Source organism: Triticum urartu, chromosome 2 (assembly GCF_003073215.2).
Source record: "Triticum urartu cultivar G1812 chromosome 2, Tu2.1, whole genome shotgun sequence".
NCBI lineage: Eukaryota > Viridiplantae > Streptophyta > Magnoliopsida > Poales > Poaceae > Triticum > Triticum urartu.
In genome coordinates this window covers 235528763-235543164 of record NC_053023.1, presented here as the reverse complement: position 1 = coordinate 235543164, position 14402 = coordinate 235528763, and the positions used below count along the sequence as shown (strand labels likewise).

The window sequence follows — 14402 nt, the reverse complement described above, 5'->3', positions numbered from 1 at the left end:
AAGTGGTGCACTTGGTAATTCTGTTTTCAGGGACTTAGCATTTCCACTAAGTCCTTGATCTGTTATCTCATATTGCCATATGTTCATGTTGTTTCCTAGTGATCCGTGCCTCTTTTGAGGATGATCGGTAAGGATGTTTTGTTAATCTTGTAGTGCTATTCCATCCATGTCTTTGTTTGCAATTATGGAACACCTTAGCTTGAGTCAATCGATCTCTACTTTTGCTACTTTGTGAATCTGGGCAGATTGTCAACTTGTTTGCAATTTTGCCGATGATGTTGTAGTTGATCCGTGCATGCTATGCTATTGTTCTTGCCATGTCTAGTTTGAATTTTGTGTAATCTTGATAGCTGTATGCTTAGATTATCATGACTTGCACCGTAGTTAGTGCATCGAGCTCGTAAACATGCCTACTTGATATCTGTTTTCAGCATGCTCCAGTTTTCACTAAGTCTGTGATCTGATTATGTTTTTGCTATGTTCACATGCTTGCAATTGTATTTTCTGATCCCTTTTGGCTCTAGGTCACTAAGGGACTTTTGTTAAGCTCTTTGAGTAGCTCCATGCCATGCTTTACTTTGCCATGTTCAGGTCCTTTAGCATATAGTTTTGCTGCTCCGAAGAGTGCTACCTGATCTGAAATTCCTGACAAGTGTTAATTTCACTAAGTCTAAGATCTGTTTGTTATATGCATTTTTGCCATGCTTGTTTGAACCTGTTAATGGATGAATTGGCCATAGCTCAGTGCTAGACTTTTGTTAAGCATCTTGTATGCATCCCTGCCATGTATTTTGTTGTCATGTTTGGGTGCTGTAGCATGTTCATCTCAGTGCATTTAGATGGCTACTTGCTGTAAACCGCAGACCGGTGTCATATTTGAATCGCTCGCCATTTCCAAACCGTAACTCCGAATCCGGCGTTATTTATATTGTTTTCAAGCGATTTCATATCATCTTTCCAGTGGCACACTTGGATTCCCAAGTTGAGGCCAGGTTCATGCATTCCTTGTCATATCTTGCATTTGCATCCCGCATAGCATACCATCTTTGCATCATCTTGTTTGATCCTTGCACGTGGTTGATTGTGTCCTTATTGCTTGTTTGTCTTGTTTAGGTAGAGCCAGGAGACGAGTTCGCTAACGAGGAGCCCGTTGAGTTTGCTTTCGAGGATCCAGTCAACTCTGATAACTGTGCAGGCAAGATGATCATACCCTCGAAATCACTACTATCTTTGCTATGCTAGTTTGCTCGCTCTTTTGCTATGCCGATGCTACGATGCCTACCACTTGCTTTCAAGCCTCCCAAATTGCCATGTCAAACCACTAACCCACCATGTCCTAGCAAACCGTTGTTTGGCTATGTTACCGCTTTGCTCAGCCCCTCTTATAGCGTTGCTAGTTGCAGGTGAAGATTGAAGGCCGTTCCTTGTTGGAACATTTATTTACTTGTTGGGTTATCATTATATTATCTTGTTATCTTAATGCATCTATATACTTGGTAAAGGGTGGAAGGCTCGGCCTCTCGCCTAGTGTTTTGTTCCACTCTTGCCGCCCTAGTTTCCGTCATATCGGTGTTATGTTCCCGGATTTTGCGTTCCATACGCGGTTGGGTTATAATGGGAACCCCTTGATAGTTCGCCTTGATTAAAGCTTTTCCAGCAATGCCCAACCTTGGTTTTACCATTTGCCTCCTAGCCTCTTTTTCCCTTGGGTTTCCGGAGCCCGAGGGTCATCTTATTTTAGCCCCCCCTCCGGGCCAGTGCTCCTCTGAGTGTTGATCCAACCGAGCGATGTCTGGGGCTACCAGGGGCAACTCTGGGCTGGCCTACCCGACGTCTTGCTCATCTGAGTGTGCCCTGAGAACGAGATATGTGCAGCTCTTATCAGGATTTGTCGGCACATTCGGGAGGTGTTGCTGGTCTTGTTTTAACCTGTCGAAATGTCTTGAAGAACCGAGATACCGAGTCTGATCGGAACGTCTTGGGAGGAGGTCTATTCCTTCGTTGACCGTGAGAGCTTGTCATGGGCTAAGTTGGGACTCCCCTGCAGGGATTTGAACTTTTGAAAGCCGTGCCCGCGGTTATGGGCAGATGGGAATTTGTTAATGTCCGGTTGTAGATAACTTGAACCTCAACTTAATTAAAATGAACCAACTGAGTGTGTTACCGTGATGGCCTCTTCTCGGCGGAGTCCGGGAAGTGGACACGGTGTTGGAGTAATGTTTGCGCAGGTTGCTCTCTAGTTTCTCGCTCACACTTTGCCTCCTCTTCTCGCTCTCTTTTGCGAACAGGATAGCCACCATATTTGCTAGTCGCTTGCTGCAGCTCCACATATTTTTACCTTGCCTTACCTATAAGCTTAAATAGTCTTGATCGCGAGGGTGCGAGATTGCTGAGTCCCTGTGGCTCACAGATTACTATTACACCAGATGCAGGGCCTGATGATTCCGCTCCAGGAGACGCGTTTGAGCTCAAGTTGGAGTTTGACGAAGACTCTCAACGTTACTATGTTTCCTTTCCTGATGATCAGTAGTGGTGCCCAGTTGGGGGTGATCGGGACCGTGTCGCATGTTGGGTTATCTTTTATTTTGGCGCCGTAGTCGGGCCATGAGTGTTTGGTTGATGTAATGTTATTTATGTACTTGATTGATGTGGCGAGTGTAAGCCAACTATGTTATCTCCCCATTATGATTTATATTACATGGGATGTTGTGAAGATTGCCTAACTTGCGACATATGCCTTCAATGCGATTATGCCTCTAAGTCGTGCCTCGACACGTGGGAGATATAGTTGCATCGAGGGTGTTACAAGTTGGTAATCAGAGCCTTCCCCGACCTTAGGAACCCCATTGCTTGATCGTTTTTAGCAGCCGAGTTGTGTCTAGAAAAATGTTTTGAGTCATTTAGGAATTATATATCGGAGAGTTTAGGAATTCTTTTTACTTCCCAGTCTCCTCATCGCTCTGGTAAGGCATCCTGACATAGAGTTTTGACTCTTCTGTTCTCAAGTTTCACTAAAAAAATTTAGGATCACGCGGGTATCTTGGAATCGTTCTGATGGTTGTATGATGAGAACATTGTCTTGGTGCCTCCTGTCAGGGGTTTTGTGGAAGTGTCCCGGGGAGTTGAGCTCTGAGGTGTTGTCGTCATAATTTTATCGTTGCAGTTCTGGAATACCTGATTTTAGTACGCCGACATCAAAAATCTCTTTTATGCAGTTCGTTGGTGAGATAACCTCGACGCCACCCAGTACTGGGGCGGGAGTTCGGGAGTATCGCCATAACTTGTATAACGGATGCTTTTCGAAGGTTGAGGTAGATGGTTTCCGAAGGTTTCTTGGTTATGTGTTGGATGGATACAGGTGGATGTAGGATTTGCTAGTTTGGGTGAGATATTATGCTTCCCCTGTATCCCCAACACCTGATTGCATAACCGGAAAGGTTCGGGAGTTTCATAGGTGGGAATTCTAGTAGCTCTAGTTCTTCTTCCACGGATATTGGTTTGAGATTGGGATTTCTTACCGATTATTTGTTCTTGATCCATACCTTGTTGATTTATTTCTCTACCTTAATTCTACGTGGCTTCTCAATTTATGGATATGTGACCATTTCAAGAGGAATGCATTCGTTCATTTTGTTCGGATGTGAAGACTATATGTTGCAATTTTCATTCCATTGGATTCAGCTTCAATATTTGTCTATCAATGTGCTAATGGATGTCAACCTCTTCAGGATGGCTCCTCCAACGCGCACGACTTCGGATCCTAATCCGCCACCACCTCCCCCTCCTCCGGAGGCATGGCAAGCTGTGATGGCCGCAACCAATGCAAACACACAGTTGATCATGCAAATTCTTCAAGAGCGCAATCAAGGCAACCAAGGGAATCAAGGCAACAATCAGAATCACTATGCTACACTCAACCAGTTCCTTGCTAACAGGCCAAAGACTTTCAGCAATTGTGTTGAGGCAACCGATGCTGATGATTGGCTTGTGGATCTGTGCAAGCATTTCGAGTGCAGTAACGTCAGGCCTGAGGACTTTGTCAAGTTCGCTTCCTTCCAACTCAAAGATCAAGCTGCAGAATGGTTCCAGCAGTACAAGGATTCCACAGGTGGGCGTGTTATCACCTGGGATGAATTTCGTCAAGATTTCCGAGCTCATCATATTCCTCAGAGCGTGGTTGAAAGCAAGCGTGAGGAATTCCGCAACCTGAAGCAAGGCTCTTTGTCTGTCTATGACTACAACAAGTTGTTTCAGAAGCTCGCCCGCTTTGCCAAGCAGGACGTCCCTGATGAGAAGAGCATGATATATCAGTTCAGGGGTGGTCTCGGAGAAGAAATTCAGCTAGCTCTTGTTCTCTTTGAGCCCTTGAGATACGATGAGTTCTACAACATGGCATTAAAGCAAGAGGCTGCTCAGTTGAGGTTTGATGCTTCCAAGAAGCGAGTCAGAGATGCTACTCCTTCTTCCTCTACTCAAGTGGCCAAGCAGCAGAAGTATTGGCTTCCTCCTCCTCCATTCCGTCAGTCGTATCAGTAGAAGAGCAAAGGTGGGCAGTGGTTCTTCCCACCCCCCCAACCCTGGCTTTCAGAACAAGACTTCGTCTCAAGCTCCAAGATCGAGTGCTCCGTATCACCGTCCGCTTTCAGAGGTCACGTGCAACAAGTGCCAACAGAAGGATCACTATGCCAACAAGTGTCTCAACCAGAGGCGTCTTCCCCCTCCTCCTCCTGTGAGATCGGCAAGTACAGCTATGCTCAAGCATAACACCAAGTCTGCCAAGGTCAACTTGCTGAATGCAGCTCAGGCAAAGGACTCACCAGATGTGATCATGGGTAACCTTCCTGTTAATGACATTCCCGCAAGAGTTCTTTTTGACACTGGTGCATCGCATTGTTTCATTTCCAAACCTTTTGCATCAAAGTATGAGTGCGATTAGCAGTATCTGCAAAGTTCCTTGCAAATTGTGTCACCGGGCAAGCAGATGACAGCTAACACCTGCGTCCCGGAGGTTACTATCACATTGGGCGATTACAAGTTCCTTTCTTCTCCAATGGTTCTTGGTAACTCGGATATTGATCTTATTCTCGAAATGGATTGGCTTTCTAAGCACAAGGCGCATCTTGATTGTGCAGCCAGGCAGATTCAATTGACTCATTCGTCTGAGGATGTAATTGTCTTTGCCGCTCGTGATGATACTATCCGTCTGTTTTCTCTCAATGAGAAGGGTGAACTCGATGCTATCCCGCAAATTCCAGTCGTTTGCGAATATCAAGACGTCTTTCCAGAAGAGCTTTCAGGAATGCCTCCGCACCCCGGCCAGTTGAATTCGTTATTGATCTTGAGCCCGGCACGGAACCTGTTTGCAAGCGTCCTTACAAGCTCGGACCTGAGGAGTTGAAGGAGCTGAAGAAGCAACTCGATATTCAAGAGAAAATGGGTCTCATCCGGCCTAGTTCTTCTCCGTGGGGTTGTGGTGTTCTTTTTGTGAAGAAGAAGGATGGAACGGACCGGCTTTGTGTTGATTACCATCCATTGAACAAGAAGACCATCAAGAACAAATACCCACTTCCCAACATCAATGAGCTGTTCAAACAACTCAAAGGTGCCCAAGTATTCTCCAAGCTTGATCTTCGTATGGGTTATCATCAGATTCGAATCCGTGAACAAGATATTCCCAAGATGGCTTTCAGGACAAGCTATGGTTCGTATGGGTCTCGCAAGCTATTGCCGAAGATTCGTTGAAAACTTTTCTAAGATCGCGAAGCCTCTCTCTAATCTCCTCCAGAAGCACGTCAAGTATGTTTGGTCTCCGGAGTGTGACATTGCTTTCAACACTTTGAAAGAGAAATTGATCACTGCTCCAGTTCTGACTCCGCCTGATGAATCCAAGCCGTACGAGGTCTTTTGTGATGCCTCTCTCCAAGGTCTTGGTGCAGTATTGATGCAAGAGAAGAAAGTTGTTGCTTATACTTCTCGCCAGCTGAAGCCTAATGAGAAGAATTACCCCACTCATGATCTCGAGTTGGCGGCAGTTGTGCATGCTCTTTTGACTTGAAGACATCTTCTGTTGGGAAGAAAAGTGGACATTTTCACTGATCACAAGAGTCTCAAGTACATCTTCACTCAGCCTAATCTCAACCTCAGGCAAACTCGATGGGTCGAAATGATTCAAGAGTATAATCCGAGTATTGAGTATACTCCAGGCAAGGCCAATGTGATTGCTGACGCATTGAGCAGAAAGGCTTACTGCAACAGTCTGATTATTATGCCTTATCAACCTGAGCTTTGTGAAGCTTTCCGCAAACTTAATCTACAAGTTGTTCCTCAAGGTTTCCTCGCCAACCTTCAAGTCTCTCCTACCTTGGAAGACCAAATTCGCCAAGCCCAGCTTCTTGATGCTATGGTGAAAAAGGTGAAGATTGGGATTGCCAAGAGTCAACCCAAGTACAAGTGCTACCGCCTTGATGACAAGGATACTCTCTTCTTCGAGGATCGTATTGTTGTACCCAAAGGTGACCTCCGTAAAGTGATCATGAACGAGGCTCACAATTCTCTGCTCTCCATCCACCCTGGGAGTACGAAGATGTATCAGGACCTTAAGCAGGCTTATTGGTGGACTCGAATGAAGCGCGAGATTGCTCAATTCGTGAATGAATGTGATGTCTACAGAAGAGTGAAGGCAGAACACCAAAGGCCAGCTGGTCTCCTCCAACCTCTTGCCATTCCAGAATGGAAGTTTGACCACATTGAAATGGACTTCGTGACTGGGTTTCCAAAGTCCAAGCGTGGCAATGATGCTATATTCGTTGTCATCGACAAACTCACTAAAGTGGCTCATTTTCTGCCTATCAAAGAGTCAATCACTGCAGCTCAATTGGCAGAACTCTATACCTCTCGTATTGTCTCTCTGCACGGTATTCCACAAGTGATCTCTTCAGACCGTGGCAGCATCTTTACCTCAAAGTTTTGGGATTTTTTTCAGAAGGCCATGGGCACCAACATCCGCTTCAGCACAGCTTTCCATCCTCAAACTAGTGGTCAAGTCGAGCGTGTCAACCAGATTCTTGAAGATATGCTCAGGGCTTGTGTGATCTCCTTCGGCATGAAGTGGGATGATTGTCTTCCTTATGCTGAATTCTCCTACAACAACAGTTTTCAAGCAAGTTCGGGCAAGGCCCCATTTGAAATTCTGTATGGCAGGAAGTGCCGTACCCCTCTCAACTGGTCTGAAACCGGTGAACGTCAGCTTTTGGGTAATGACTTAATCACAGAGGCAGAGAAAATGTGCAAAGTCATTCGTGACAGCCTCAAAGCAGCCCAATCCCGTCAGAAGAGCTACTATGACAGTAAGCACCGTGATTTGGTTTTCGAGATCGGAGATCATGTTTACCTCCGCGTCTCTCCTATGAAAGGTACTCGTCGCTTCGGTATCAAAGGGAAGCTTGCCCCTAGATACGTGGGACCTTTCAAGATTGTCAGCAAGAGAGGCGACCTCGCCTATCAACTCAAGCTTACTTCAAACTTTGCAAATGTCCATGACGTGTTTCATGTCTCTCAGCTTCGAAAGTGCTTCAAGACTCCTGACCGCACCGTCAACTTCGAGGACATTGAGCTCCAAGAAGATCTCTCCTATCTTGAGCACCCAGTTGCTATTCTTGAAGAGACTGAACGCAAGACTCGCAACAAGTCAAGCAAATTTCGCAAAGTCAAGTGGTCACACCATTCCGACCGTGAAGCTACCTGGGAACGCGAGGATCACCTCCATTCTGAGTACCCGGCGTTCTTTCAGTCCTAGATCTCGGGACGAGATCCTTTCATAGTGGTGGAGTGTTGTAACACCCCAGATGTAACTTTTCCAATTTGTACTCCAACTCTTGCCGTTTTCGGCGTTAAGTTATTATATTTTCTCGGGTTCGGGTCTTTGTCTCCGTGTGTTGTTATCGTTGTCATGCATCTCATATCATGTCATCATGTGCATTGCATTTGCATACGTGTTCGTCTCATACATTTGAGCATTTTCCCCGTTGTCCGTTTTGCATTCCGCCGCTTCGTTCTTCTCCGGTGGTCATTTCTACCTTTCTTTCGTGTGTGGGGATTAAACATTTCCGGATTGGACCGAGACTTGCCACGCGGCCTTGCTTTACTACCGGTAGACCGCCTGTCAAGTTTCGTATCATTTGGACTTCGTTTGATACTCCAACGGTTAACCGAGGGACCGAAAAGGCCTCGTGTGTGTTGCAGCCCAACACCCCTCCAATTTGGCCCAAAACCCACCTAAACCTGCTCCATCATCTAGAGCGTTCGATCACGATAGCGTGGCCGAAAACCGCACCTCATTTGGACTCTCCTAGCTCCCTCTACCTCTATCTAAAGGCCTCTCCCCGAAAATCCGGATCCCCCTCGTCTGAAACCCTAAAAATCATCTCCGCGCCGGCCGGACACGTCCGCCCTGGCCGGACACATCGCCGCCGCCCACTCCCGTCGCGCCAAGTGGCGCCGCCACCGCCTCCACCGCCGCGGCCCGCCAGGCCCAGCGCCGGCCCCCGCGAGCCCGCGAGCCGCTGCCCACCTCCTTCGCCGCTCCGCCGCCGCGCCCGAGCTCCGCCGCCGCGCCGTCCCGCGCCGCCGCCTCAACCGCGCCGCCCCACCGACGTCGCGCTCCGTCGTCGCCGCCCCGCCGCCGGCCAGATCCGGCATCCCCACGCCCGGATCCGGCGCCGGCACCCCTCTCCGGCGAGCTCCAGGTCCTCTCCGGCGAGCCGCGCCGCCACCTCGGTTCGCGCGCCGGACGAACCCTAGATCCGGAGGTCGAAAATTCTACCAAGTCCCTGATATTTTCCGTTTCAAGTGCCCATGTTCATCGTGTCGTAACTTTGCATCCGTAGCTCCGTTTTTGGCATATAGCATATCAAAATGTTCATCTCAGAGAGTACATCATTTCATTCCATTGCGTCATTTTCATTTGAGTTTATCTTGATGCCCGAAATGCTGTTAGAAGAGGGCTACTTGAGATTATTGTCAGATCTGCTACTCTATTTAGCCTTTTGTCATTTTTGCCATGATTAATGTGTGCATGATATGCCCTGATGTTCTACATATGTTTTGTTAAGGGTTTTGTCATCTTTTCAGAGGTGCAACCCATGTATTTTTGTGATGTGTGTGATGACTAGCACAAGCTTGCAAAGTGGTGCACTTGGTAATTCTGTTTTCAGGGACTTAGCATTTCCACTAAGTCCTTGATCTGTTATCTCATATTGCCATATGTTCATATTGTTTCCTAGTGATCCGTGCCTCTTTTGAGGATGATCAGTAAGGATATTTTGTTAATCTTGTAGTGCTCTTTCCATCCATGTCTTTGTTTGCAATTATGGAGCACCCTAGCTTGAGTCAATCGAGCTCTACTTTTGCTACTTTGTGAATCTGGGCAGATTGTCAACTTGTTTGCAATTTTGCCGATGATGTTGTAGTTAATCTGTGCATGCTATGCTATTGTTCTTGCCATGTCTAGTTTGCATTTTGTGTAATCTTGATGGGTGTATGCTTAGATTATCATGACTTGCACCGTAGTGAGTGCATCGAGCTCGTAAACATGCCTACTTGATATCTGTTTTCAGCATGCTCCAGTTTTCACTAAGTCTGTGATCTGATTATGTTTTTGCTATGTTCACATGCTTGCAATTGTATTTTCTGATCCCTTTTGGCTCTAGGTCACTAAGGGACTTTTGTTAAGCTCTTTGAGTAGCTCCATGCCATGCTTTACTTTGCCATGTTCAGGTCCTGTAGCATATAGTTTTGCTGCTCCGAAGAGTGCTACCTGATATGAAATTCCAGACAAGTGTTAATTTCACTAAGTCTGAGATCTGTTTGTTATATGCATTTTTGCCATGCTTGTTTGAACCTGTTAATGGATGAATTGGCCGTAGCTCGGTGCTAGACTTTTGTTAAGCATCTTGTATGCATCCCTGCCATGTATTTTTTTGTCATGTTTGGGTGCTGTAGCATGTTCATCTCATTGCTTTAGATGGCTACTTGCTGTAAACCGCAGACCGGTGTCATATTTGAATCGCTCGCCATTTCCAAACCGTAACTCCGATTCCGACGTTCTTTATATCGTTTTCAAGCGATTTCATCTCATCTTTCCAGTGGCACACTTAGATTCCCAAGTTGAGGCCAGGTTCATGCATTCCTTGTCATATCTTGCATTTGCATCCCGCATCGCATCCCGCATATCGTACCATCCTTGCATCATATTGTTTGATCCTTGCACGTGGTTGATTGTTTCCTTGTTGCTTGTTTGTCTTGTTTGGATAGAGCCGGGAGACGAGTTCGCTATCGAGGAGCCCGTTGAGTTTGCTTTCGAGGATCCAGTCAACTCTGACAACTGTGCAGGCAAGATGATCATACCCTCGAAATCACTACTATCTTTGCTATGCTAGTTTGCTCGCTCTTTTGCTATGCCAATGCTACGATGCCTACCACTTGCTTTCAAGCCTCCCAAATTGCCATGTCAAACCTCTAACCCACCATGTCCTAGCAAACCGTTGTTTGGCTATGTTACCGCTTTGCTCAGCCCCTCTTATAGCGTTGTTAGTTGCAGGTGAAGATTGAAGGCCGTTCCTTGTTGGAACATTTATTTACTTGTTGGGTTATCATTATATTATCTTGTTATCTTAATGCATCTATATACTTGGTAAAGGGTGGAAGGCTCGGCCTCTCGCCTAGTGTTTTGTTCCACTCTTGCCGCCCTAGTTTCCGTCATATCGGTGTTATGTTCCCGGATTTTGCGTTCCTTACGCGGTTGGGTTATAATGGGAACCCCTTGATAGTTCGCCTTGATTAAAGCTTTTCCAGCAATGCCCAACCTTGGTTTTACCATTTTCCTCCTAGCCTCTTTTTCCCTTGGGTTTCGGGAGCCCGAGGGTCATCTTATTTTAGCCCCCCCTCCGGGCCAGTGCTCCTTTGAGTGTTGGTCCAACCGATCGATGTCTGGGGCTACCAGGGGCAACTCTGGGTTGGCCTACCTGACGTCTTGCTCATCTGAGTGTGCCCTGAGAACGAGATATGTGCAGCTCTTATCGGGATTTGTCGGCACATTCGGGCGGTGTTGCTGGTCTTGTTTTAACCTGTCGAAATGTCTTGAAGAACCGAGATACCGAGTCTGATCGGAACGTCTTGGGAGGAGGTCTATTCCTTCGTTGACCGTGAGAGCTTGTCATGGGCTAAGTTGGGACTCCCCTGCAGGGATTTGAACTTTCGAAAGCCGTGCTCGCGGTTATGGGCAGATGAGAATTTGTTAATGTCCGGTTGTAGATAAGTTGAACCTCAACTTAATTAAAATGAACCAACTGAGTGTGTTACCATGATGGCCTCTTCTCGGCGGAGTCCGAGAAGTGGACATGGTGTTGGAGTAATGTTTGCGCAGGTTGCTCTCTAGTTTCTCGCTCGCGCTTTGCCTCCTCTTCTCGCTCTCTTTTGCGAACAGGATAGCCACCATATTTGCTAGTCGCTTGCTGCAGCTCCACATATTTTTACCTTGCCTTACCTATAAGCTTAAATAGTCTTGATCGCGAGGGTGTGAGATTGCTGAGTCCCTGTGGCTCACAAATTGCTATTACACCAGATGCAAGGTCTGATGATTCCGCTCCAGGAGACGCATTTGAGCTCAAGTGGGAGTTTGACGAAGACTCTCAACATTACTATATTTCCTTTCCTGATGATTAGTAGTGGTGCCCAGTTAGGGGTGATCCGGACCGTGTCGCATGTTGGGTTATCTTTTATTTTGGCGCCGTAGTCGGGACATGAGTATTTGGTTGATGTAATGTTATTTATGTACTTGATTGACGTGACGAATATAAGCCAACTATGTTATCTCCCCTTTATGATTTATATTACATGGGATGTTGTGAAGATTGCCTAACTTGCGACATATGCCTTTAATGCGATTATACCTCTAAGGCGTGCCTTGACACGTGAGAGATATAGTCGCATCGAGGGTGTTACACATGGGTACAAAAATACTTCCAGCACACTTGGTCCTGCTCCTTGTCTTCAGTATCAGTTCAACAGGTAGCGCGTTTTAGTGCTTCCACAGGAGTATTGCATTAAACCAGAAAAAAAAACATTATTTGCCACGGATACAGAGAACAATTCTGAACAAATGCAAAATGAATTTTTTTGAGTAATAATGATGTAGTCTCATTCAACATTCTGGTGAGCAAACTGCAAACACTTGTTTTCTGTAGCGCAGGTGGCTGCTGGCACCGCGGCTTCATTCACCTAACATAGAATAACACATCCAGTTCAAGATTAACTATCGATGCAGGCTTTAATAAGCAAGAGCAACAGTACACACATGTATTGTTTGCATGTCTAACCACAAACCAAGACTAACATGTACTGTTTGCTTAGTCTGGGATGGACTGTCAAAATTTTACAAAGGCGCTTAACTACTTTGAGTGCACACATGATTTTTGGGGATTTCCTCAAGATTGTGCACAATAAAGCATAGGATTGAAAAGAACAGAAAAGTTGAACTGAAAACCAAAATAAATGGCCCCCAGGTTCCCCATATAGCAACTAAAACTTCAGTACAACTACACCATTTTTTGCTGCACTACTACTTAAACAAGGTAAATCAATAGTAACAAACTTAACTAACATACTTGTACTTAATATCTTTGTGCATGTCCATGGCGGCAGTGCGCAACCGTCGAGCATGTAGCTCCTGTGCTGGAAGCAAATGCCCTTAGTTGTGGCCGCTATTGCAGTTTGCGAGTGAACTAACAGTGGGTTGCGAGTGAACAAGGAACAAAATAAAATAGCTATAAAAATGGAAGAATGGAGTACGTTTGAGGTGGAGAACATTTCTAGTTTGCAACCATTGTAGAGCCAAAATAAAGATGATATATTAGTAGACTTGCACTAGAACACGTTGCCATCATAGAGTGCAAACAGAACTAGAAGTTAAGGCCAGCTCAAGCAAAAACATGTGACATGCATTTGAGGAGCTCTTTCTCAGAACCAAAGTAGGTCACAACTGATAAGTCCAACACTTTTGTAACTTGTAATACAAAAAAGCATAAACATTGTCGCCCAAAAACATTATTTGAAGTGCTACAGTAGTGTTAAAAAGAATCTTTGAACTGCTGTAATTAGCACCATTTTATCCATCACCTATCCACAACATGAACTTATATCATCTAGTTGCCCAAACCGGGCACTTGAGTCGAGCAAAAATACCAAAGCATTATAGAAAATCTGCCAAGAACAAGACCAAAGGCATTAAATGTAAAATGACTTGGTTCAACATGTCAGCACATACATGTACTTATGTATCTTTTATTGTTGAACGTCCGGATGTCTTTACAAGAATTCCATGGAATTAGTTCAACTGCCATGACCATTTTACATGGCCTCAGCTCTGAGGGTCTGGTTTCAGCTCAACTCTGACCAGCCCTCAACTTTTTGCGAAACCAAAAAATGAACGAGACACAAACTTATGTTATAATAAACTTCTTGTTTACCGTTAGTTTGTTTCAGTTTTCAGTGTAACTTCTGTAGTTCTAGATGTAGTTTCGGTTGTATGTCTGTAGTGGTTAAATGTACCTTGCTCAGTTTTGGCGAGTGTTATGGACAGAGTAGGTGGAGAAGGATCTCTCACTCGATCTAGTCTTTTGCCAAAAATATTGAAAATACCTGCAGAAAATAAGGTGGAAATATTGTGTTTTTAGTTTTCTTTCAAACATGAAATGTTTAAATACACAAAGGTATTTTCAAAACCTCATGGGGCAGAAGGAGCACCACAACACACAATGACGTCTTAACAAGAATGTGAATCATAAGTGTTATTTTTTCCACGCAAAAATAACAAGCACAGATGAACTTGAAGGCCATTTGACAGTATTTACTACTATTGGTTAATCCATAAGGGAAAAGGGTAAATAAATTTACCTTGGATCTTGATAGAAGTAAGACCGGTATCTTAAATCAATTCTTCTCGGGAGTAATAAAGAGGCATCTATCTTCCTTTCTTCTTTAAAAACTGCGGCAGGTAAGTAGTAAATCAGACTTTAAAACTTCAGTCCAATCTACAAACTTCAATCAGTAGTTGAATTAATACTCACAAAAGGCTGAAGAGTAATTGTTGAAGATGAGGGGATGACCTGCGGATCCCATCGGTGAACTGACAAACTCAAAAACTGAAAGACTGGTATGCTTCAAACGAACTGACATGCACTATGTTGTTTTTTTGTCAAACTTACTAGCTCTCAGAGTCGAATTGTTGCAACATTCCTATGCATCACTTATCATATAATATAAAACCGATAGATTGAGTTGTTTCAATAACACAAATTGAACTTTTTATATGATTATTTTTTAACAACAGTATATCATATGAACTT

The 14402-nt window shown here is 45.0% G+C and overlaps 1 long non-coding RNA gene across 1 annotated transcript; it reads right to left on the bottom strand.

Moving 5' to 3' along the window:
- Positions 1 to 12018: 12018 nt before the first annotated feature.
- On the bottom strand, positions 12019 to 13595 carry LOC125536922. The gene is made up of 2 exons (XR_007295328.1): positions 12663 to 13595; positions 12019 to 12276 (listed from the first exon to the last, which is right to left on the bottom strand). It is a non-coding gene; the product is annotated as an uncharacterized LOC125536922 (long non-coding RNA).
- Positions 13596 to 14402: the final 807 nt, after the last annotated feature.